This window comes from Lactuca serriola, chromosome 4 (assembly GCF_051521515.1).
Source record: "Lactuca serriola cultivar US96UC23 chromosome 4, Lser_US96UC23_V15, whole genome shotgun sequence".
In the NCBI taxonomy this organism is placed as follows: Eukaryota; Viridiplantae; Streptophyta; class Magnoliopsida; order Asterales; family Asteraceae; genus Lactuca; species Lactuca serriola.
The window spans coordinates 65,348,054-65,375,387 of NC_136411.1; the positions used below are offsets into that span (position 1 = coordinate 65,348,054).

At 43.8% G+C, this 27,334-nt stretch overlaps 1 pseudogene; it reads left to right on the plus strand.

The window, feature by feature from the left end:
* Positions 1–310: 310 nt before the first annotated feature.
* Positions 311–26,894, plus strand: LOC145101743 (kiwellin-1-like; annotated as a pseudogene).
* The last annotated feature ends 440 nt before the right edge of the window (positions 26,895–27,334 follow it).

Consider the following 27,334-nt stretch of genomic DNA (forward strand, 5'->3'; position numbering starts at 1 on the left):
GGAAAATATTTTCCCCAAATAAAATAATAGTCGCTGTAATTTTAGATATACTTTATAAATCAACAATGAGACAAAATTACACACAACATGCAGCTAGCATAATGGACAATATTGTAGTATGTCCGTGCACTAAAAATTACTTGGTTTTCTTAAATGGGAAAGTGAATATCCAAAGGATGTTTTATTGGCGTAGAACAACATTCAGTTGAAAAAAAAAATACAACAGAGTTGACTATTATCTTGGCTCTTTGTTAAGCAAAAGGCTATATTAGCACAACCCATTTTCCTTGCTACTCATCCAACAGCATTGTAAACAGTAACTAGCAACATCTAAAAGGCAATGAAGAATTTGGGTTTTTTTCTGTTCTTGGTTCTCCTGGCAACAACTTCATTGGAGATCAATGCTCAGACATGCAAACCAAGTGGTGGTATCCGGGGAAGAAAACCGCCTCCAGGAGAATGCAACCGTGAGAACAACTCGGATTGTTGTGTCCAAGGTAAGTTTTACACCACGTATACATGCTCGCCTCCAGTGACAGGCGATACTAAAGCAACACTGACAATAAACAGTTTCCAAAAGGGAGGTGATGGTGGTGGTCCGTCGGAGTGTGACAACCAATACCACTCTGATGACACACCAGGCGCTGTCAACTGGATGGTACAAGGGAGGGGATGTTGGCCTTTTCACAGGGGTATTAGTGTCTTTACAGAAAAGGAAAGCAACAGGGGACAGAATTGGAGTATCCCAGTGGGTAAAGTTTAAAAGAAATGGGACAGAAAAACAATATACACAGGGGCGAAAAGCTGAATTCTTCTTATTCATCAACAGGGAAAGGAAAAGAGGGTACTAGACCTCGTACATTGCCAAGCTATTTAAAACAAAAATTAGCATAAAAATAGCAACTACTTCTACCACTAGCTAAAGACTAGGACTATCAAGCCCACGTGACTTTGATTTATTCAGAGACTCTAAACAACTAAACATTGCAGTAAATAAACGTGCATACACCAACAAATGTCTGAATTACTTTTTTTTATCAACACTTTCCCCCTTAATTCAGACCTTTTACTTGTTTCACTCCAAGCAAGTTTCGCATCTCCTCATGTTTTGCCTTTGCCATTGCTTTGGTGAGTATATCAGCCTTTTGGTTCTTGCTGCACACATGGCTTACAATTACTTCACCATTTTCTACACATTCTCTGATGAAGTGGAATCTTATGTCGATGTGCTTACTTCGACCATGAAATACCGGGTTCTTCATAAGGTCAAGGGCTGATTGGTTATCAACATACAGTACTGCAGGTGGTATGTCTTGACCTGTTAGGGTAGTGAGAAGGCGGCGCAGCCAAATACCTTGACAGACTGCCATAGTGGCTGCCATGAATTCTGCCTCACAAGAAGATAGGGCCACAACTCGTTGTTTCTGCGATGCCTAAGTGACCAGATTGCCATTCCAATAAAAAACCATCCCTCCAGTGCTTCTTCTGTCAATCTCATCATTTCCCATATCACTCTCAGAATATCCTGTGATAGTGATCTTACTTTCTCCTTTAGTGTAGACTATGCCATAATCTAAAGTGCCCTTCACATACCTTAGTATCCCCTTCACTGCTTGGAGGTGTTTCATGGTTGGTTTCTCCATGAATCGACTGACTACACCAACTGCAAAACTTATATATGGGCGAGTGTGTGTTAGGTACCTGAGGCCTCCCACTATGCTCCTATATTCAGTGGGGTTTATGAGTTCCCCATCTTCATTCTTCTTCAACTTCAACTTGTGTTCCATTGGACTTTTAGTGGGGTTGCATTCCAACATACGGGTCTTGGCTAGGATAGTCTTGGCATATCCTTCTTGTTTTAACGTGATACCAGCTTCAGTTTGACTTACTTCAATTCCCAGATAGTAAGTTAGTAACCCAAGGTCACTCATCTCAAACTTGGCATTCATCTCCAATTTGAAGTCTTTCACATTCTCTTGACAGCTTCCTGTAACCAATAGGTCATCAACATAGACCCCAACGATCAAAGTATTTCCTTCCTTCTTTCTAGTGTACACTGAGTACTCTTGAAGACATCTTGAGAATCCCAAACTTTTCAAGTACTTGTCCAAACATGCGTTCCACGCCCTAGGTGCTTGTTTCAGCCCGTAAAGGGCTTTTGACAACTTGTACACCTTGTTACTTTCCCCAGCTTTTTCAAAACCTTCAGGCTGTGTTACATACACTTCTTGCTCCAATTTTCCATTCAGAAAGGCTGATTTCACGTCAAGACGGTGTACACACCAGCCATTAGAGCCTGGAAGGGCTAGAATAACACGTATCCTTTCAATTCTTGCCACTGGTGCAAAGACTTCGTCATAGTCAATCCCTTGTTTCTGGACATACCCTTTTGCCACGATTCTAGCTTTATACTTCAGAATCTTCCCGCTTGCATCTCGTTTCACCTTGAATATCCACTTTAGACCAATTGGCTTTCGTCCCTTTGGAAGTTCAACCAGACTCCAAGTTTTGTTCCTTTCAATTGAGGTCACTTCTGCATTCATCGCTTCTACCCACTCTCTCCTTTTGCTCGCTTCATCGTATGAGACTGGCTCTTCATCATCGTGAATGAGCATCAACCGATCCGTGTTTTCGTACAAATCTGTGAGTAGTCGATATCTCTTTGGGGCTCCACTACCTGTGGAGCTTGAGGCGGTGCTTGGAGTGTCGACTTGCGAGGCTGATTGCGGGACTTGTTGAATCGGCGTATAAGGTGAGTTGTGTGTAGTCAAAGGACTTGACGGACTGGTTTGTGGGCTTATGTGCGAGTCCAATTGTGAGTTAGTGGGCTGAGACTCACTTTCAGTCCAGTCCACATCAACTTGGGGTACTCTTTGACCAACTGGAGTATGAGGGATAGGTCCGACCTCAACATCATCGGCTTTGCCAAAATCGAATCCCTCAATAGTGAAGCTGATCCCTGGAATCCGTTTGATTCTTATCGTCTCTTCCCACGCCCAAATCTTGTTTTCTTCGAAAACAACGTTTCTGCTCACATACATCGCACCTGTGTCGGGATCCAACAACCGATATGCCTTCGTCCCTTTCTCAACTCCAAGATGTACAACCTTTTTACTTCTATCATCTAATTTCTTCAAATGACTCTTTTCAATTAGCATATGTGCGACACACCTAAATACCCTGAGATGTTCTACATGTGGTTTCCTTCCAGTCCACATCTCATATGGTGTTGTATCTTTCAAGGCCTTGGTGTTGACCCTATTCAGCAAGTACACGTAATGATTCACAGCTTCACCCCATAAAACATCTGGGACATTCATCGACTTCAAACAACTCCTTACCATCTCCACAACCGTACGGTTCCGCCTCTCCACAACTCCATTCTGTTGTGGGGAGTATGGAGAGGTATAATGGCGTGTCAAACCTGTTTCACTGCAATATGAGGTGAACTATCTCGAAAGAAATTCACCTCCTCGATCCGTTCTCAGGACTTTCACCTTCTCACCTGTTTCTGTTTCTACTTTTGACCTAAAGTTCTTGAAGACTTGGAAAGCCTCTTCTTTCGTTTTCATGAGATACACCCACATTACTCTACTATAATCATCGACAAGCAGCATGAAGTACTTGTTTCCAGCGGGTGTAGGAGGTGAAACCGGTCCACACAAGTCACCATGTACAAGCTCCAATCTTTTCTTTGCTCTGTAGTTTGTGTGTGAAGGGTATGGGTTTCTTGATTGCTTACGACCAAACAACCTTCACATGGCTGTGTTGGGATGACTATCTTTGGCATTCCTTCAACCAAGTTCCTGTCTAACATGAGTTTTAGTGAAGAGAAATTGACATGGCCCATCCTTGCATGCCAAAGCCAAGTTGGTTCACCAGTTTCAGCAATCAAACACTTTGGCCTTACTTCTTCCAACTCAATCTTGTATAGACGATTTTGAGACCTCTGGACCTTCATCAACAGTCTTTGTAATAGCCGAAATTCAGGTACAACCGATTAGCCCTTCATCTTTATTTAGTTTTCATTTTGGGCCTTTGTGTTGGGCGAGTACGCTAGGCGTACAAGGAGTACGTTGCGCGTACTTGCGCGCCTCATTTAAACACGTCATCGTCGGGTACGCTGGGCGTACCCAAGGTTACGCCGGGCGTAATCGGTCCAGACCCAAAACCCTAATTTGAGTTGTTGGCTATAAAAGGAATGAGATGGCTTGGTTCCTCAGCCACCATCCTTCAAAAAGAAACCCTAAGAGAGTTGTTCCTTCGTTCATAGCTTGTTTGTGAGTGTTCTAAGCTTTGAGGTGTCATTTCAAGGTAGCAAAAGGAAAGAGGAGTCCATTGTGGAGGCTAGAAGTTGGTGTGCAAGTGTAGATCCGTGAAAAGCAAAGGTTGGAGCTTCTTCCTAAGGTAAAAAGTTCAGATCTTGCCTTGTAGTTCTTATGGTATGCTTCATGGACCAATTTCTAGGGTTTTGGTCCCAAAGATGGAGACTTTATGAGCAAGTAGTCTCCATTGGCTTAGATCTACCATATTCCAGGTCCATTTGAGTTGTGTGTTCATAAAAATGTGATCTTGGACGTATATATTTAGCTATGCATGAGATCTAGATCTTTGGAGTTGAAAAGGAAGGTATTAGAGAGTGTAGGAGCCTTTACAGCCATGCCAAGGCTTAAAGGTTCAGACTTTATGGATTAGGAGGCTTAATGAGAACCAGATCTAGAAGTTGATGGAGTGTCTTAACCATTTAAGACAAGAAATATGGTATGGCTGAATCTGGGATTTACGCTGGGAGTAACTCCCAGTACGCGCAGCGTAAGGGGTTGCGACCCCCGATTGTGACTCATCGATGTACGCCCCGCGTACAGAAGCTGGTACGCCCCGCGTACTGTGGTCAGTTGACTTTCGTTGACTTTTAGGGTTTGGTCAACATGAGTCAAGGAAGGGTAAAATGGTCTTTTACCCCTCTGTGGGATAATGATAAGGGTGTAGCCTAGTCTTGAAAGTTTATATTAATTAGAATGATATTTCGTTATGATTAGGAGGGGTTGGGTCTTCGTTTCGAGATTCGGAGATAGCGAGCACGTGAGATTCTAGACTTCCTGCGAGGTGAGTCTTCTCACTATACTGTACCCGGAAGGGTATTTATGTGTGACCGAGAGGTCGGATATGTTATGAGTTGTATGCATCGAATATGATAAGTTAACCGTTTGTATGTGCTATGTATGCTATGCTTGATATGGGCCGGAAGGCATTATGTTATGGGCCGGAAGGCATTTTATGTTATGGGCCGGAAGGCATTGTGATGTGGACCGGAAGGTCGACGCGGGTAGGACCGGAAGGTTTACCGGGTCGAGACGAAAGTCCCCTGAGACACATGGACCGGAAGGTCATGGCCTGGAAAGGCGTATGTGCGTAAGTAGTATTTTGGGGAACTCACTAAGCATTTATGCTTACAGTTGTTGTGTTATGTGTTTCAGGTACTAACGAGGACCGTGGGAAGGCGCCGGCGTGATCTGTACACACTGATGGAGGATTTATGATCTTGGGATTTATATGATTTGTATTATGATATGATACATTGGATCTTTATGACTTGTTTTGGATGAAAACATGTTTTTAAGAAATGAAAATTTTGTTTTGAAAATTTACGTTGTTACAAGTTGTCAGAGCCTTGGTTTGAGGGATTCGGGTGCACCTTCGGGCGTAACTGAACTCAAACCGAGGATTTGAGAAAATTATTCAAAAATAAAAGCATAAAATTTTATAAGGGATTTTGTGATAACTAAGGATGAAGCAATGTGTACGGTCAGCCAACGCCCGAACGGTAAAATCCCCAAAATACCCTTATAATATGTGTTATGAGATACGTTGTGATATGTTATGCATGCTAGAGTAGACTAGGTATTCATATTAGGACTAGAGTGGCCTGATTTGTGATGCCTTAGTCTAGGGGAAATCTGCTGCTATGAGATGCTTTGAGAGCGAGTAGGTAACCAGTGCATAGCAAGAATAGAGTACTCGTGATCCGGGGTCTAAGGAGGAGGACTTGGGGTGAACGCTGATGCGGTGTAGTCAGTAGTATAGGGCCCGTACTACTGAAGACACCAGATCAGTGGGCAGTCTAAGTAAGAATCCTTTGGGTATCGGAGGTCGAGTAGGGTTGCGTTATCGAGTGCGAGTATGCTCGATTGGGTCTCTGATATTTTTATTTTGTATTTTAGAGGCATCATGGTTGGGACACGCCACAGACCTGAGACGAGCGGTGTGAGTGACGAGGAGCTTCGTCAGATGATCCACGATAAGGTGGCTGCGGCAATCCGGGCCGAGATTCCGGAGATGTTTGGGTCTATCAAGACCACGTTGTTGGAGACTTTTGATGAGTGGTATGCCGCGGTGACTGAGGTTGTGGCCGCTGCAGCTACAGCAGCTGTGGCTGCTGCCAGACCTCAGGGAGGTGACTCGTTGTTGTTCCGGGAGTTCAGCAACACGAAGCCACCCGAGTTTGATGGGACGCAGGACCCGATCGCTGCGATGCGATGGATTGCTGACATTGAGGGATGCTTCTACACGTGCTCATGTCCAAAGCATCTGAGGGTGCGGTTCGCTTTGAACCAGCTCCGCCTAGGAGCAAAGGATTGGTGGAAGTTCATGACGGCGAACTTCACTCTTGAGGAGATTTCAGCGGTGACTTGGGAGAAATTCACCACCATGTTCAGAGATGAGTATGTTCCCCCGGTGGAGAGGGAACGATTGGTTCAGGAGTTCTTGACCCTCAAGCAGGGTAATGATTCAGTTGTTGTGGTCACCCGGAAGTTTCATGAGAGGGCAATGTTCTGCCCTGAGCAGGTGTCTACTGAGCAGGCACGGATGAGCCGATATTTGGGTATATTGAGGAGGGACATTCGGGAGTTCGTATCGAACTCGACATACCGGACATTTGTTGAGCTCTAGGCAAATGCCCGGAAGAGGGAGATCGAGTTGGAGACCCAGGCCAGGGAGGAGGCCGAGTCTCAGCGGGTGGATCGGCGGCCGGCTCAGTCCCAGCCGGCAGCCAAGCGGACCAAGTCCACTGATTCGAGGACAGGAGGTCAGAAGGGCCGCACTTGCAGAAAGTGCGGCAAGGGTCATGAGGGGGCCTGTCGATCAGGTACTTGCTACAAATGTGGCAAGGAGGGGCACATCGCTAGGGATTGCCCCAAGGGATTTATGGTTTGCTTCCATTGCAACCAGACTGGCCATCGGAAGGCCGAATGTCCTCAGCTTCTCCAGGGATCTGCGCCTACTGCTAGGGCTACTAAGACTTGACCAGTGAAGGCCAAGGCCCCGAGGGCTCGTGGGAGAGCTTTTCAGTTGATTGCGGAGGAGGTCCGCGCGGCGCCCGATGTCGTGGCTAGTATGTATTCTTTCGTGTATTTATTTTTTATGTTGAGATGTTGTGCTTATTTTATGATATGCATAGGTACTTTTCTTGTGAATTATGTACCTGCCTTGGTATTATTTGACTCGGGTGCGAGTCAGTCTTTTGTATCTCTGGCTTTTAGTCAACACCTCGGTATTGATCGAGAGGTGATGAGTCGACCTCTGAGGGTTTCCATAGCTGATGAGAAAGCGGTATATGCCACCGACGTGATTCGAGGATGTGTGCTCGAGATTTTTGGTGTCAATTTCCCTAGAGACCTAGTTCCTATCGCTATGGGAGATGTTTGTGTCATCGTGGGCATGGACTGGTTGAGTAAGTTTGGAGCGGTCATTGACTGCGAGAGACAGCTGGTGACTATGCGAGACCCTAGTGAGGGAGTGCTTACTGTGTATGGCGAGGGGACCCGGTGTGGGTCACCGTTTTGTTCGGCTGCCAGGGCGAGGCAGAGTTTGCAGCAGGGCTGCATTGGATTCATAGCCTATGTGATGGACGCACGAGTGGCCACTGGGAGGCCAAGTTCGGTTGACGAGGTTCCAGTAGTTTGCGAGTTCCTGGATGTTTTTCCCGAGGAACTGTCGGGCGTGCCTCCGGAAAGACAAGTGGAGTTCCGTATTGATTTGATTCTGGGAGCAGCACCTATCGCCAAGGCGCCTTATCGCCTCGCGCCGCCGGAGATGCAGGAGTTATCCTCGCAGCTTTAGGAGCTGTTGGGGAAGGGGTTTATTCGACCGAGTAGCTCGCCTTGGGGAGCACCGATCCTTTTTGTCAAGAAGAAAGATGGTTCACACCGGATGTGTATCGATTACCGGGAGTTAAACAAGTTGACGGTCAAGAACCGGTATCCGTTACCTAGGATCGATGATCTGTTCGATCAGTTTCAGGGGGCATCTTGGTTCTCCAAGATAGACTTGAGGTCGGGTTATCATCAGATGAGGGTTCGGGATGAAGATATCCAGAAGACTGCATTCAGAACTTGTTATGGACATTACGAGTTTGTGGTGATGCCTTTTGGGCTCACCAATGCCCCAGCTGCGTTCATGGATCTCATGAACAAGGTGTGCAGGCCGATGCTGGATCGGTCGGTGATCGTATTCATTGATGATATTTTGGTATATTCGAGGTCTAGAGAGCAGCATGAGGAGCGTTTGAGGGAGATCCTTGGAGTTCTGAGATCGGAGAGGCTGTATGCCAAATTCTCCAAGTGTGAGTTCTGGTTACGAGAGGTCCAGTTCCTAGGACACCTTGTTAACCAGAAAGGGATATTGGTCGATCCGGCCAAGATTGAGGCAGTGATGAGATGGGAGGTGCCGAGATCACCCACTGAGATCGGGAGCTTTCTGGGATTGGCCAGCTATTATCGGAGGTTTATTAGGGATTTCTCCAAGATCGTCGTGCCACTTACCAAGATGACCCGGAAGGGTGTTGCATTTTCTTGGGGTCCGGAGCAGCAGTCCTCATTTGAGACCCTTCGTCAGAAGTTGTGCGAGGCCCCGGTGCTCGCACTCCCGGAAGAGATGGAGGATTTTGTGGTATATTCTGATGCATCCATATCTGGGTTCGGGGCAGTGCTTATGCAGAGGGGGCACGTTATAGCGTATGCATCGAGGCAGCTGAAGCCTCATGAGTCGAGATATCCCACCCACGATCTGGAGTTGGGGTTGTGGTGTTTGCCCTCAAAATCTGGCGGCACTATCTATATGGGGTTCGGTGTACCATATACACGGACCACAAGAGTCTGAAGTACTTGATGGATCAGCCAAACCTGAATATGCGCCAGAGGAGATGGTTGGATGTGGTGAAGGATTTTGATTGCGAGATCCTGTACCACCCGGGCAAGGCTAATGTCGTAGCCGATGCGTTGAGCCGTAGGTCGGAGAGCGCCCCGATCCGAGACATTTGTATGAGGTTGACGGTGATAACTCCGGTATTGGAAACCATCCGAGGGGCCCAGGCTGAGGCTACTAAGATGTATTTGGACCTAAAGAAGGAGTATTGGTGGCCCTGTATGAAGAGGGATGTTGCATGGTTCGTCGAGAGGTGCCTAACTTGTCGCCAAGTTAAGGCCGAGCACCAGCGTCCGCATGATAAGCTGCAACCACTGGAGATTCCCGAGTGGAAGTGGGAACAGATTACCATGGATTTTATCACCAAATTGCCAAGGACTGCGAGAGGAGTCGATGCAATTTGGGTGATTGTGGACAGGTTGTGGACAGGTTGACGAAGAGCACTCATTTTCTTGCTATCAGTGAGAGCTCTTCTGCTGAGAGGTTGGCAGAGTTGTATGTGAAGGAGGTGGTATCGCGGCATGGGGTTCCGATGTCGATTGTTTCAGATCGAGACGTGCGATTTACTTCCAGATTTTGGAAGAAGTTTCACGAGGAGTTGGGTACAAGGCTGCATTTCAGTACTGCATATGTCACACCCCAACACCGATAACGGCGGAATACGTTTCGGGGTGGAGGACGTCATGTACAGTATCATCACAATTGCATAATAGTAAAAACAAGAAACATACAACCATTGCATTTACATAGTGAATTTAATTACAAGAGTGTTTTATATTGTTCAACAAACACCAAAAGTAATTCAAAAATAAGAGATGGGTCTTGTATGCTCCACCTTCTCAAAAAATGCTGCGTCTGTACCTGTCTATCTTTGACCTGAAGATACAAGTTATTTTGAAAACAAATATCAGCAATAAGCTGGTGAGTTCATAAGAGTTTAGTGTGAGTTTTTGTATAAAAAGCAATAGTGCGAAAACTGTGCCATTTATATTCATAGGCAGTAGAAAACCTAGAAAATCCCATATTTTCCAGAAAATACATTGTGAGTGAAATCTGTGAAAAGTATGCATTCTTCATTTTTGAAAACAGTTTAATGTAAAAGAATATTAGTAATCCCCAAATAGTAATGTGATAGAATAGGTTAAGCCTGTAATTAGTGATAGAGGTGCAAGCTTCCTTTAGTGCTAGATACTTACTTTCTTCGGGATGTAGTTTGGCGTTTAGTGTAGTATTTTAGAGTAATTATAGTGTATTCCTTGTATATTACTAATAGTGAGGATGATAGAGGATCCTATGACCTTCCCAGTCATGCACAGTATAGTGAAGTAGTGGCATCCCTGGGCCTGCACGGCGCGGACTGAAATTAACAGTCGGGATATAATAGCGTCTGCCCCATATAGATCTATACATGTAGTGTCGTCTTCCAGTCGGAAAACTCCAGGCGTAGTGGGTAATGAATAGAGTAACCCGTAGTGAGTTAGTGTATTATTGTTTGTCTAGTGTTTTCTCTTTTGTTATAGTGTAGTAATCTTTTAGTATTGAGCATAGTGTATTCTCTTACTAGTGTATTGTCTAGTAATAGTGAGTATTATAGCGTAAGGAGTAGTGACTTTAGCGAGTAATAGCAGTAGCAACATTAACTATACCTATTATAGTTAACTTAGTGTGGATGGTTCTTGACATGTTAGTGACTTTAGTATTTAGTGAAAAGAGAAATATTCGTGTCCCATTCTAATATACAAGTTATATAACTAAGAAATCAACGACAGTCGGATGGATAACTACTACCCTAAGCCCACAATCAAACAAGAACAGGAAATAAGGCGAGATATCGGTCCTAAGTCCTCCAAGTCTTGCTTATATAAATATATTAGAATGGTTACATTTTATAAGTAAATTGATTTAATAAAAGTATTTTCCAAGTAACATTTAAAACCTGGCTTGCTTGTCCAAAAATAGTTTTGAAAGTGTATAAATTTGTTTGTAAGGCACAGTGATGAATCACATGTGATTTGAACTAAGGATAGTGAATCACATGTGATTAATCCGCATAACATGGAAAATCGTTCTGTAAAACTTTCCATAAACATATATAAGCAACTTGTATCTCCCCCCTAAAACATTTAAAACATTTGAAAGGTTCATTAAAGGGGTATGAACTCACCTGAAATCGTGTAAATCGGGTAAAAGTGTCGGTTGAGCGTTTGGTACCAAATAACGACTTGAGCACCTTTTAGGACCCTAATGTCATATGAAATATGTATTTTACAAGAAGTTAATCATCTTATTCTTTTCATTATAGTATTTGGACATTCTAGCATCGTTTTGGGGTTTTAGGGCCTAGAAGGGGGTTCCCGGGAGTGGTACAAGGCCAAGAATGATTTACGGGAGGGTCCATGAGCTCACTCCCTTGGAGTTTATGGCCCAAAGGCCACTCCTTGGGAGTTTACGGCCGTAAGCCCCCTAGGCTTGGCCGTAAACTCATGTGGTCCTCCAAATTGCAAGTTTAATGCCTTATTACACTTCCCTGATTTACTAGCAAGTGTCTTGAACTAATATGGAGGGTTTAAACTCTCATTTGGTGACATTTTGGGGAGTTTACGGCCAAGGCTTGTTCTTAGGCCGTAAACTCCATTTAATCCATCAAAATGGTTGTTTAAATGGTACAACACCCCTTCCTTCATCTTAGATAAATGCTAGAAGGCCTTATAAGGAGTTTTGGGACATTTTGGCATAAATATTGGGGAGTTTACGGCCCAAGCATAGCCTTGGCCGTAAACTCTTCATTTGGCATCAAAATGAGATGTTTAATGGTACAACACACTTCCTAGGGCCTTAGCTAATTTCCTTACATGCCCTAGATAAGTTTTGGGACTTGTTTGACACAAATTTTTGGGTGTTTACGACCCAAGCTTAGGCTAGGCCGTAAACTCCTCATTTTGTCCTCAAATGGTGTTGTTTGATGTACTTAAACATTTCCTAGTGTCAAGGCTAAATTACTAAACACCCTAGATGAGTTTTTGGGACTTAAATCCAAGATTTTTGGGTGTTTACGGCCTAAGCATAAGCTTGGGCCGTAAACTCCTTTTTAGGCCACAATTCTTTATGTTTTAATGTCCAAACTCTCCTAGGTAAATCCCTTAATTAGTATACTAGCTTAAAGGAAGGAAAAACGGGGCTTTTGGCAAGTTTTTAGGTGTTTACGGCCTAAGGGGCTTCTTAGGCCGTAAACTCCCTTTTGATCCTTGTTTTCTATGATTTTTGGCCTCTAATTACAATGAAGTATGGTTAGAATAAGATAGGGAATAAATCCTTACGTTTGGAAGTCGGAAATCGCGGTTTTGGATTCGGGTTCGGGTCTAGAGAGACAAAGTAGTGAGAGAGAGTGAATATGTGGTAAAAGAGTGTTCAAATGTTGTTTACACTCATTTCATATGCCTCGGGTATCGTACCCGATACACGGCTACCCGATGCTTAAAGTTTAACGGGGTTAAAACTTTTTACCCGGGTGAAGTGGTTGAAAAGTAGTATAACTCTATTAGGTTAAACGGGGTTAACACATACAAGTTATATTTTCTTATGATAATATCAAGACGTGCAAATAACTAGGTATTCGGTTATTGACGATTCCAAATATTACAGAAAATAACGTATAGTGACGCATTCCGTTAGTGAAGATGAGATTTGTAACGGGAATAGATTTGGGGTTGTCACATCATCCCCCCGTTAGGGGAATTTCGTCCCGAAATTTAGAATTCAAACAGATAGGTTATTACAATACTACTAAGCAAAGAGATGAGGATATTTGAGTTTCATTTGATCCTCGCGCTCCCAAGTGAATTCCGGTCCTCGCTTGGCGTTCCACCGAACCTTCACAATTGGGATGCGGTTTTGTTTCGTCCGTTTTACTTCACGATCCATAATCTCCGCAAGCTCTTCCACGAAGTTGAGGCTCTCATTGACCTCGATCTCGTCGAGGGGAATCACGAGAGTCTCGTCAGACAGACATTTCTTCAAGTTTGAGACGTGGAAGGTAGAATGTATGTTACTTAGCTCGCGGGGTAAGTTTAGTTTGTAAGCTACAGGGCCGATTCTGGCGAGGATCTCAAAAGGCCCTATGTACCTTGGGTTTAACTTTCCACGCTTTCTGAAGCGTATCATGCCTTTCCAGGGCGAGACCTTCAAAAGGACTCGGTCTCCCACCTGGAATTCCAAGGGTTTTCTTCGTTTGTCGGCGTAACTTTTCTGTCGATCCCTAGCGGCTTTTAGTCGTTCACGTATCTGCACAATCTTCTCGGTCGTCTCTCGAATGATCTCCAGACCGGTGAGGGCGCTGTCAGGAACTCGTCCTTTAGCTAACTGAGTGTCACCCACCTCAACCCAGCACAAAGGGGATCTTCACTTCCGGCCGTAGAGAGCTTCGAATGGAGCTGCCTTGATGCTCGTATGATAACTATTGTTGTAGGAAAACTCCACAAGAGGCAAGTGTGTATCCCATGATTTCCCGAAGTCGATCACACAAGCTTGCAGCATATCTTCTAAGGTTTGTATCGTCCTCTCACTTTGTCCGTCAGTCTGCGGATGGTAGGCTGTACTCATGTCCAGCCTCGTCCCTAGTGCCTTTTGCAATGATTGCCAAAATCTAGAGGTGAATCTACTATCTCTGTCTGATATAATAGATATAGGGACGCCATGCAGTCGCACTATTTCTTTTATATATGTTCTAGTGAGCTTCTCCATCTTGTCCGTCTCCTTGATGGGTAGAAAGTGTGCAGACTTGGTCAACCTGTCAACGATGACCCAAATGGTATCGAATCCACCTGCTGTCTTGGGCAGCTTGGTGATAAAGTCCATTGTGATTCGCTTCCACTTCCATTCCGGTACCTTAGGTTGTTGGAGGAGTCCTGATGGCTTTTGATATTCGACTTTGACCTTCCCGCAAGTAAGGCACTTACTTACAAAGGTAGCGATCTCCGCTTTCATGTTCGGCCACCAGTATAGCTTTTTGAGATCCAGATACATCTTATCTGAACCTGGGTGGACGGAGTAACGAGTGTTGTGTGCTTCCCTCATTACCAAGTCTCTAAAACCTCCATGGCGTGGAGTCCAGACTTGGTCCATGAAGTAGTAGGCTCCGTCACCCTTAACCTCCAGATTTTTATCCATTCCGCGCAGGGATTCTCCTGTCACGTTCTCGGGCTTTAAGGCTTCCAGCTGAGCCTCTTTGATCTATGCGGATAGATGCGAATGGATAGTCATTGTCAACGACTTGGTCCTTCGACCGGAATATTCCTTTCTACTCAGGGCGTCAGCTACTACGTTGGCTTTCCCCGGATGATATCTAATTTCACAGTCGTAATCGTTAAGTAGCTCGACCCATCGACGCTGTCTCATGTTGAGTTCTTTTTGGTTCAGTATATGTTGGAGGCTTTTATGATCAGTGTACACCACGCTCTTCGTCCCATACAAGTAGTGTCTCCAGATTTTTAGTGCGAAGACGACCGCTCCTAACTCGAGGTCGTGAGTAGTGTAGTTCACTTCATGGTTCTTTAGCTGTCTCGATGCATAGGCGATAACCTTGCCTCGTTGCATCAAGACACAACCGAGCCCCTGATTGGATGCATCACAGTATACGACGAAATCTTCTGTCCCTTCAGGAAGGGATAATACTGGTGCGGTGCATAGGGCTCGCTTCAGGGTCTGAAATGCCTTCTCCTGTTTCTCTTCCCAGTCGAACGATACATCCTTCTGAGTTAACATAGTGAGAGGCTTCGCAATTCGAGAGAAATTTTGGATGAATCTGCGGTAGTAGCCAGCGAGGCCTAGAAATTGACGAATTTCTATAGGCGTCTTCGGTGTTGACCAGTTCTCAATAGCTTTAATTTTGGAGGGGTCCACGTGAATTCCATCTTCACTGACCACGTGCCCTAAGAATTCAACTCTTCGGATCCAAAACTCACACTTAGAGAACTTCGCATACAACTTCTCGGATCGCAGCGTTTCTAGGACTAATCGTAAATGATTTTCGTGCTCTTCCTCGCTCTGAGAGTAAACGAGTATGTCATCAATAAAGACGATGACGAACTAATCTAGATATGGACGACATACCCTATTCATCAAGTCCATGATTACTGCAGGGGCGTTAGTCAGCCCAAAGGGCATCACTACGAACTCAAAATGCCCGTATCGGGTTCGGAAGGCTGTCTTCGGAACATCTTCCTCAAGCACCCGTAACTGATGATATCCGGATCTAAGATCAATCTTGGAGAAGTAACTTGCTCCTTGGAGTTGGTCGAATAGATCGTCGATACGAGGGAGAGGATAGCGATTTTTGACCGTGAGTTTATTGAGTTCCCTATAATCGATGCACATCCAAAACGACCCATCCTTTTTCTTCACGAACAAGACCGGAGCTCCCCAAGGTGAGAAGATCGGTCTTATAAAGCCTTTGTTGAGCAGTTCGTTGAGTTGATCGGATAGTTCTTGCATTTCGGCGGGCGCTAGACGGTAGGGCGACTTAGCTATGGGGGTAGCTCCTGGGATTAGGTCGATTCTGAATTCAACCTGTCGTTTGGGAGGTAGGCCTGGAAGATCCTCCGGGAAGACATCAGGGAAATCGCATACTACAGGAATGTCTTTTGGATCTTTCGATTTCTGGTTAGTGTCGACAACGTGAGCAAGAAAGGCGCGATACTCCTTGCGCAAGTATTTCTGAGCCTGGATACTAGAGATGATACGAAGGCTCGTACTTGGCTTATCTCCGTATATCAATAGGGTTTCGCGATTCGGAAGATTCAGGCGAATGGCTTTGTCGGAGCATAGGATATCGGCGTAGTGAAGACTTAACCAATCCATACCAATAATGACATCAAAATTTTTGATTGAGACTGGTATAAGATCGATTAAAAAGGGGTGATCATCTAACGTGAGAGTACAACCTATATAGATTTCATTAGAGCTTTCTGTCTTCCCATTAGCCATTTCTACGACGAATGTTTCTTTTAGTGGTTGAGGGGTTTGTTTGAGTAAGTGTTTAAAGTTTTGATTTATGAAGCTCCTTTCTGCACCACTATCGAATAAGACACAGGCATAAGAGTTGTTGAGAAGAAACGTACCCGTGACCACCGTGGGATCAGCTACCGCTTCATTGTGACCGATAGCGAGTAACCTTCCAGTTCCCCCAGCATTTGCAGTCTTCGGACAGTTCTTCTTAAAATGGTCCGCTTCACCGCAGCCATAACAAGTTGGGGTCACTCCCGTTCCAGGAACCTGTGTGATAGGTTTGGGAGGGGCCTTGCAAAATCGGACAGTATGGCCCTTTCGGCCGCAGTTGGAACACTGCAATTCACGGCAAGGGCCGTTGTGGTGGAAAGGACACTTGGGACACTTAGGCAAGTTTCCACTGTAAGCTTTTGGCGGGGCTGGAGCAGCTGGTGTGGCTGGGGTGGTGGCAGCATGGACCGCCACAATTTGTTGGTCCTTGGAGGCGGTTTGAGTTTTCTTGCCTTTCTTCTTATCCCATCGTTTCCTTTTTCTGTCAGATGATCCGGATGGTGCAGTGGTTGTTGTGGTTGTCGTTGCTGGAGTGGAGGAGATTTCGTGGTTGATCAGACTCTGGGTCAATTCCTTGGCGCTGTCAAAAGTGGTAGGGCGTGAGGCCAGAACATTTCCTCGATACGGGGGCACTAAACCCCAGATGTATCGCTCAATCTTCTTGCTTTCAGAGGGGATCATGTTGGGACACATAGCTGCCAAGTCGCAAAACCTGGCCGTATAAGCCGTTATGTCGGTCCCCTTCATCTTGAGGTTCCAAAGTTCTTCCTCAAGCTTCTGAACTTCGCCCCTAGTGCAGTACTCTCCTCTCATAAGATCTTTTAGAGTGTCCCAGCCCATGTCATTGGTTGTGACCAAGGAGAGTGCACTGACATGGCCGTTCCACCATGACAAGGCCCTGTTAGTGAGGGTGGTAGTAACGAACTTGATTTTGCTCTCTTCGGGACAAGAGCACATCTCGAATACAGCTTCGGTTCTTTCAAACCATTGGGACAATGCCAGAATCCCTCCGGTACCATCAAAGAAAGCAGGTTTACAATTCATGAAGTCCTTATAAGTGCATCCCTGCACTCGCTGGTGGATTTCACCAAATCTAGAATTCCCTCCACTCGCATCACCCGAGTTCATTTGGGCCATGGCTGCTGTTACAGCCGCAGTCACAGCCGTTTGGAACAACACCGGATCGAACTAAGGAGGAGGAGGTGGTGGAGGAGGGGTTTGAGTAGCTGGTCTTCCTCGGTTTGGACGCTTTCGAGGAGGCATCCTTCACTGGAAAACCATAGAAATGATAGCAATAGTAAGAGCCTATTGCGGATATGAATAGAGTGTTTCATGGATTAAATCAACATAATCCAAGATCAGTATGAGTGTCATAGCAAGAGAGAAATCAACTGCCAATATACTGGTATTAATGATGCAACACAAGTTCATGAAAATTGACCTAGCAGTAGGTCTTACATCATACTATGGAGAAATTTGTTGGCAGTTTAGAGGTTCAACTAGAGTACTTTTAAACTAGGAATGTTTACAGACAAGAGACCTACGGAACATAGAGATAAAAAGGCTAGTCCTTTAAACAAAAGAGTGAGGTAACTAGACGTCTTCTACATGCGACGGTTGCTTGTTGGGCGAATCCTCAGATCCGCTAGTTGACGCATAACTTCTTGAAGGTGTCGATCATGAGTCCTTTGGCGTGCTCGAAGTTCCCTAACTTCAGTTCGGGATGCAGCCAGCTGATGCTGTAGAGCCTCGTTGGTCCTCCTTGTCCTGTCCACGGCTTCTTCGAGCTGACGGATGCGAACAGTGTTGAGATTTGAGTTGGCATCCACTTCTACAACTCGACCAATAGCAGCTTGACTTTGCTCAACATTCCTGGCAATCCTTTGGATCATGATGGGCAGAACCCGATCCGCTGATCCTCCTTCGCTTATATTGTAGAAGTTTCGGTCTCCATTGTAAGGCAAGGGCTGGCCCTGCTCCTCGCTCCATCGATGCAAGGATATTGCCCACATAGGAGTGGGGCCCTGAAATGTCGGACGGGGGTTAGGGTTCGGGGCTTCAGGAGGTTGGTTGTTGACTTCTGGCTCGGAGCTCGAGCTATCCGAGAAGCCTTCAGCATGATGATCATCCAAAGGAATCGGGTGATCGTCGTCCGACTCCTCTTCGAGCCATCCTCCATTGCCCTGGTTCGGAAAGTACGGATCGCCGAGTAGGTGGAAGCCAGCCATGCTATCTATGCGAGAAAGGGGGAAAAGAGGATTAATAGACGTACTATTCTAAGATACTTATAGGATGAATCATTATTAGTCGACCCAATACTTGCATAGTGCATACCGATTACGTGTAACCGGAGTAAGATAGTCCTTCGAATAAACCACCCTAACTTCAGACCCCCAATCAAACAAGAACAGGGAATGAAGAAAAGGCTGCAGATTCTGAGTCTATAACGCCCTAATCACATGTAATCGTGGTGTATCCACTTGCAACTATTGTCCTACTAGTAACGACCCCTTTTTGTTATCACATACGTATAATCTAGAGATACAAAATACTCCTATAGTATTCCTATGGCAGCGTTATTATGATATTGTTGGTAAGTTTTAGACTTGTTGCAACATCACAACCAAACTTAGGCACATGCTAGTCACTCTCAGGAAAAACGTAGTTGATCAGGCTACATCACCCTGAATGTGACTATATGTCTCTAAACCCAATTGTGCTATCCAACAATCTTAATACTTTCGTTTTATTCTAGGATGATACTGACTTCGGTGTTTTATAGTGATGTGTGTATATATATATATATACTTAGTTAGATCTTTTAGATACTTAACAGGTTGACGAAGATTGGGTGATTGTGGACAGGTTGTGGACAGGTTGACGAAGAGCGCTCATTTTCTTGCTATCAGTGAGAGCTCTTCTGCTGAGAGGTTGGCAGAGTTGTATGTGAAGGAGGTGGTATCGCGGCATGGGGTTCCGATGTCGATTGTTTCAGATCGAGACGTGCGATTTACTTCCAGATTTTGGAAGAAGTTTCACGAGGAGTTGGGTACAAGGCTGCATTTCAGTACTGCATATGTCACACCCCAACACCGATAACGGCGGAATACGTTTCGGGGTGGAGGACGTCATGTACAGTATCATCACAATTGCATAATAGTAAAAACAAGAAACATACAACCATTGCATTTACATAGTGAATTTAATTACAAGAGTGTTTTATATTGTTCAACAAACACCAAAAGTAATTCAAAAATAAGAGATGGGTCTTGTATGCTCCACCTTCTCAAAAAATGCTGCGTCTGTACCTGTCTATCTTTGACCTGAAGATACAAGTTATTTTGAAAACAAATATCAGCAATAAGCTGGTGAGTTCATAAGAGTTTAGTGTGAGTTTTTGTATAAAAAGCAATAGTGCGAAAACTGTGCCATTTATATTCATAGGCAGTAGAAAACCTAGAAAATCCCATATTTTCCAGAAAATACATTGTGAGTGAAATCTGTGAAAAGTATGCATTCTTCATTTTTGAAAACAGTTTAATGTAAAAGAATATTAGTAATCCCCAAATAGTAATGTGATAGAATAGGTTAAGCCTGTAATTAGTGATAGAGGTGCAAGCTTCCTTTAGTGCTAGATACTTACTTTCTTCGGGATGTAGTTTGGCGTTTAGTGTAGTATTTTAGAGTAATTATAGTGTATTCCTTGTATATTACTAATAGTGAGGATGATAGAGGATCCTATGACCTTCCCAGTCATGCACAGTATAGTGAAGTAGTGGCATCCCTGGGCCTGCACGGCGCGGACTGAAATTAACAGTCGGGATATAATAGCGTCTGCCCCGTATAGATCTATACATGTAGTGTCGTCTTCCAGTCGGAAAACTCCAGGCGTAGTGGGTAATGAATAGAGTAACCCGTAGTGAGTTAGTGTATTATTGTTTGTCTAGTGTTTTCTCTTTTGTTATAGTGTAGTAATCTTTTAGTATTGAGCATAGTGTATTCTCTTACTAGTGTATTGTCTAGTAATAGTGAGTATTATAGCGTAAGGAGTAGTGACTTTAGCGAGTAATAGCAGTAGCAACATTAACTATACCTATTATAGTTAACTTAGTGTGGATGGTTCTTGACATGTTAGTGACTTTAGTATTTAGTGAAAAGAGAAATATTCGTGTCCCATTCTAATATACAAGTTATATAACTAAGAAATCAACGACAGTCGGATGGATAACTACTACCCTAAGCCCACAATCAAACAAGAACAGGAAATAAGGCGAGATATCGGTCCTAAGTCCTCCAAGTCTTGCTTATATAAATATATTAGAATGGTTACATTTTATAAGTAAATTGATTTAATAAAAGTATTTTCCAAGTAACATTTAAAACCTGGCTTGCTTGTCCAAAAATAGTTTTGAAAGTGTATAAATTTGTTTGTAAGGCACAGTGATGAATCACATGTGATTTGAACTAAGGATAGTGAATCACATGTGATTAATCCGCATAACATGGAAAATCGTTCTGTAAAACTTTCCATAAACATATATAAGCAACTTGTATCTCCCCCCTAAAACATTTAAAACATTTGAAAGGTTCATTAAAGGGGTATGAACTCACCTGAAATCGTGTAAATCGGGTAAAAGTGTCGGTTGAGCGTTTGGTACCAAATAACGACTTGAGCACCTTTTAGGACCCTAATGTCATATGAAATATGTATTTTACAAGAAGTTAATCATCTTATTCTTTTCATTATAGTATTTGGACATTCTAGCATCGTTTTGGGGTTTTAGGGCCTAGAAGGGGGTTCCCGGGAGTGGTACAAGGCCAAGAATGATTTACGGGAGGGTCCATGAGCTCACTCCCTTGGAGTTTATGGCCCAAAGGCCACTCCTTGGGAGTTTACGGCCGTAAGCCCCCTAGGCTTGGCCGTAAACTCATGTGGTCCTCCAAATTGCAAGTTTAATGCCTTATTACACTTCCCTGATTTACTAGCAAGTGTCTTGAACTAATATGGAGGGTTTAAACTCTCATTTGGTGACATTTTGGGGAGTTTACGGCCAAGGCTTGTTCTTAGGCCGTAAACTCCATTTAATCCATCAAAATGGTTGTTTAAATGGTACAACACCCCTTCCTTCATCTTAGATAAATGCTAGAAGGCCTTATAAGGAGTTTTGGGACATTTTGGCATAAATATTGGGGAGTTTACGGCCCAAGCATAGCCTTGGCCGTAAACTCTTCATTTGGCATCAAAATGAGATGTTTAATGGTACAACACACTTCCTAGGGCCTTAGCTAATTTCCTTACATGCCCTAGATAAGTTTTGGGACTTGTTTGACACAAATTTTTGGGTGTTTACGGCCCAAGCTTAGGCTAGGCCGTAAACTCCTCATTTTGTCCTCAAATGGTGTTGTTTGATGTACTTAAACATTTCCTAGTGTCAAGGCTAAATTACTAAACACCCTAGATGAGTTTTTGGGACTTAAATCCAAGATTTTTGGGTGTTTACGGCCTAAGCATAAGCTTGGGCCGTAAACTCCTTTTTAGGCCACAATTCTTTATGTTTTAATGTCCAAACTCTCCTAGGTAAATCCCTTAATTAGTATACTAGCTTAAAGGAAGGAAAAACGGGGCTTTTGGCAAGTTTTTAGGTGTTTACGGCCTAAGGGGCTTCTTAGGCCGTAAACTCCCTTTTGATCCTTGTTTTCTATGATTTTTGGCCTCTAATTACAATGAAGTATGGTTAGAATAAGATAGGGAATAAATCCTTACGTTTGGAAGTCGGAAATCGCGGTTTTGGATTCGGGTTCGGGTCTAGAGAGAGAAAGTAGTGAGAGAGAGTGAATATGTGGTAAAAGAGTGTTCAAATGTTGTTTACACTCATTTCATATGCCTCGGGTATCGTACCCGATACACGGCTACCCGATGCTTAAAGTTTAACGGGGTTAAAACTTTTTACCCGGGTGAAGTGGTTGAAAAGTAGTATAACTCTATTAGGTTAAACGGGGTTAACACATACAAGTTATATTTTCTTATGATAATATCAAGACGTGCAAATAACTAGGTATTCGGTTATTGACGATTCCAAATATTACAGAAAATAACGTATAGTGACGCATTCCGTTAGTGAAGATGAGATTTGTAACGGGAATAGATTTGGGGTAGTCACAGCATACTACCCACAAACGGACGAGTAGAGTGAGCGGACGATTCAGACGCTCGAGGATATGCTCCAAGCGTGTGTTTTGGATTTTGGAGGGAGTTGGGACACCTATTTACCCTTGGCAGAGTTTTCGTACAACAACAGCCATCATTCGAGCATTGGTATGCCACCCTTTGAGCTGTTGTATGGGAGGAGGTGTCGGACCCCCAAATGCTGGGGAGAGGTGGGGCATCGGGTAATGGGTAGTACGGAGATTGTGCTTCAGAAGACAGAGCAGATACAGCAGGTCAGGCAGAGATTGTTGACCGCTCAGAGTCGCCAGAAGAGTTATGCGGACAGGTGTCGGTCCGAGCTCGAGTTTCAGGTTGGTGACCTGGTACTCTTAAAAGTCTTTCCTTGGAAAGGAGTGATTCAATTCAGGAAGAGGGGAAAGTTGGGACCTCGATACATTGGACCTTTCAGGGTAATTGCGAGAGTAGGCAGGGTAGCCTACCATTTGGATCTACCTGCAGAGCTGGGTCAGATTCACGACACCTTTCATGTGTCGCAGTTGAGGAAGTGTATTGTCGACGAGTCGGCTGTGGTTCCATTAGAGGATATTCAGGTGGATGCGGGTCTGAACTATGTTGAGAGACTAGTGGCAATTAGGGATCGAAAGGCTAAGGTTCTGAGGAACAAGGAAGTTCCCTTGGTGCAAGTGCAGTGGCAGCATCGGAAGGGGTCCGAGCTGACGTGGGAGTCCGAGTCGGAGATGCGGGAGCAGCATCCAGAATTGTTTTCGGTATAAGACTTCGGGGACGAAGTCTGGTTCTAGTGGGGGAGAATTGTAACAGCCAAAATTCAGGTACAACCGATTAGCCCTTCATCTTTATTTAGTTGTCATTTTGGGCCTTTGTGTTGGGCGAGTACGATGGGCGTACAAGGAGTACGCTGCACGTACTCGCGCGCCTCATTTAAACACGTAATCGTCGAGTACGCTGGGCGTACCCAAGGTTATGCCAGGCGTAATCGGTCTAGACCCAAAACCCTAATTTGAGTTGTTGGCTATAAAAGGAATGAGATGGCTTGGTTCCTCAGCCACCATCCTTCAGAAAGAAACCCTAAGAGAGTTGTTCCTTCGTTCATAGCTTGTTTGTGAGTGTTCTAAGCTTTGAGGTGTCATTTCAAGGTAGCAAAAGGAAAGAGGAGTCCATTGTGGAGGCTAGAAGTTGGTGTGCAAGTGTAGATCCGTGAAAAGCAAAGGTTGGAGCTTCTTCCTAAGGTAAAAAGTTCAGATCTTGCCTTGTAGTTCTTATGGTATGCTTCATGGACCAATTTCTAGGGTTTTGGTCCCAAAGATGGAGACTTTATGAGCAAGTAGTCTCCATTGGCTTAGATCTACCATATTCCAGGTCCATTTGAGTTGTATGTTCCTACAAATGTGATCTTGGACGTATATATTTAGCCATGCATGAGATCTAGATCTTTGGAGTTGAAAAGGAAGGTATTAGAGAGTGTAGGAGCTTTTATAGCCATGCCAAGGCTTAAAGGTTCCGACTTTATGGATTAGGAGGCTTAATCAGAACCAGATCTAGAAGTTGAAGGAGTGTCTTAACCATTTAAGACAAGAAATATGGTATGGCTGAATCTGGGATTTACGTTGGGCATAACTCCCAGTACGCGCAGCATAAGGGGTTGCGACCCCCGATTGTGACTCATCGATGTACGCCCCGCGTACAAAAGCTGGTACGCCCCGCGTACTGTGGTCAGTTGACTTTCGTTGACTTTTAGGGTTTGGTCAACATGAGTCAAGGAAGGGTAAAATGGTCTTTTACCCCTCTGTGGGATAATGATAAGGGTGTAGCCTAGTCTTGAAAGTTTATATTAATTAGAATGATATTTCGTTATGATTAGGAGGGGTTGGGTCTTCGTTTCGAGATTCGGAGATAGCGAGCACGTGAGATTCTAGACTTCCTGCGAGGTGAGTCTTCTCACTATACTGTACCCGGAAGGGTATTTATGTGTGACCGAGAGGTCGGATATGTTATGAGTTGTATGCATCGAATATGATAAGTTAACCGTTTGTATGTGCTATGTATGTTATGCTTGATATGGGCCGGAAGGCATTATGTTATGGGTCGGAAGGCATTTTATGTTATGGGCCGGAAGGCATTGTGATGTGGACCGGAAGGTCGACGCGGGTAGGACCGGAAGGTTTACCGGGTCGGGACGAAAGTCCCCTGAGACACATGGACCGGAAGGTCATGGCCTGGAAAGGCGTATGTGCGTAAGTAGTATTTTGGGGAACTTACTAAGCATTTATGCTTACAGTTGTTGTGTTATGTGTTTCAGGTACTAGCGAGGACCGTGGGAAGGCGCCGGCGTGATCTGTACACACTGATGGAGGATTTATGATCTTGGGACTTATATGATTTGTATTATGATATGATACATTGGATCTTTATGACTTGTTTTGGATGAAAACATGTTTTTAAGAAATGAAAATTTTGTTTTGAAAATTTACGTTGTTACAGCCTTCCTGTAGCATCATGTACCCATAAAAATGGGTCTTTTATTCTGATCTCGTCTCCACCTTCTGCTAGTTGTCCTAGACTTATTATGTTGCTGCATAAGTCTGGGATATAATAAACCTCTTCAAGTTTGCGGTATTATCCATTTTTACGTTGAAAGACAATCTTTCCCTTGCCTTCAATCCTTACTCTAGACTCATTCCCAAACTTCACATAGCCTTGAATATTTTTATCCAGCTCTCTAAACTAGCACTTGTCCCCAGTCATGTGGTTGCTGGCCCCTGTATCCAGATACCACATCCTTGATTGTTTCATTGTATCACCTTTTGTCTTCACCAGTTGCTACAGCTTCATCAAAAGATGCCAATAATAGTGCTGGTTCGTTGTCGAACTGTTCTTGAATCAAGTTATTCACTTGATTTCTTTCACGCCTTGGATTCTTGCATTCAGCAGCATAGTGACCAAACTCCTGGCAATTGTAGAACTGGACTCCACTTTTGTCTTGGCTGCTGGATTGACCCCGTTTTTCTTCTTTCTGGTGGTGTGATCCGTTTCTGCCTCGACCACCATAATTTCCGCCCTTGCTACGACCTCTACCCTGTCCTCGTGAGCCTCCAAAACCACCACGGTTTCCTTTGTGAGTGTGCTTAGAGTCATCTTCAGCCTTCTTCTTATTTCTTTCAGACCATTCCTAGTGGGTCAATAGAAGTTTCTTCTCATCAATTTCACCATGCCCTTTCATGCGTTCTTCATGGGCCTTTAATCTTCCCACTACTTCTTCAACTGTCATCACAGTCAAATCTCCAAATTGTTCCAATGTAGAAGCAATCTGGAGGAACTTAGATGGAACCGCTCTTAGTAGCTTCTTCACTACATTTTCTTCTTCCATGGTGTCACCCAAAGCACGCATGGTGCTTACTATATTGTTCACCTTCACAGTGAAATCATCTACACTTTCTGACTCCTTCATATTCAAGGCTTCAAATTCTGCTTTTAAAGTCTGAATTCTTGCTGTCTTCACTCTATCTGCTCCTAAGAACATGGTCTTCAAAGCTTCCCATGCTTCTTTGGTTGTTTTCTTCTCAGCCAATGAAAGCAATAGGTCTTCAGGTATGCCTTGATATATTGCTACTAGGGCATCTTATCCTTCTTGACTTCTACAATGGTGTTGGATGTTCTAGGTTCCATTGCATCCCACACTCCCTGTGCTTGCATGAAGACCCTCATTTTTATGGCCCATGCAGAGTAATTACTTCTTGACAGCATCGGGTAATGAAGAGTGACCATACCATCTTTCTCACCATTTCCATTGTTCCCTGTCATCTCTTTACGTGGTTGGTACTTTGGCATACACCAGGTTTATGCTCCGATACCAAATGTTGGCCTTTTCACAGGGGTATTAGTGTCTTTACAGAAAAGGAAAGCAACAGGGGACAGAATTGGAGTATCCCAATGGGTAAAGTTTAAAAGAAATGGGACAGAAAAACAATATACACAAGGGCAAAAAGCTGAATTCTTCTTATTCATCAACAGGGAAAGGAAAAGAGGGTACTAGACCTCGTACATTGCCAAGCTATTTAAAACAAAAATTAGCATAAAAATAGCAACTACTTCTACCACTAGCTAAAGACTAGGACTATCAAGCCCACGTGACTTTGATTTATTCAGAGACTCTAAACAACTAAACATTGCAGTAAATAAACGTGCATACACCAACAAATGTCTGAATTACTTTTTTTTATTAACACTGGATAGGTGCCACAAGTATATTACCATCAATGGAAATGGGAGGAGTGTAAAGGCAATGGTTGTGGATGAGTGTGACTCTATTATGGGGTGCGATGGTGATCACGACTATCAACCACCTTGCCCTAATAATATTGTTGATGTTTCCAAAGCAGTGTGGAAAGCCTTAGGGGTATCCGAATCCGAAGATAACTGGGGAGAAATGGATATTACTTGGAGAGAGTAATGTATTAATCTCTCCTTTTAAAACATGAAATACTATTTATGTTTCTTTCTTGAGGATATTGTAACATGTAAAGGTATTTATGTAACTATATTGGTGTAAACTAATAATCAGAGACAAAGAAATGGCTATGGTTTATTATTGAAAGGAAAAGTTAATTACAAAGAAAGGGAAAGGCAATGTAAATACGAAGACTATATATGGTTAACAAAGCTAAAAAGCTAAATGCAACTCAAATACAAAATAATTGTACAAAATATTCTCAAAATACTTAATATTTTATTACACTAACTTACTCGTTCAAAAAGTTCATTCAATCAAAAAATATTATTATGACATGCATCCCATAGAGAAAATTCACATGTGCTCACCTTAATTAAGAAGCTAGCTTGACTAATTTCTATCTGTGCCTTTGATCTTGACCATTTTCGATCCTAATGAAT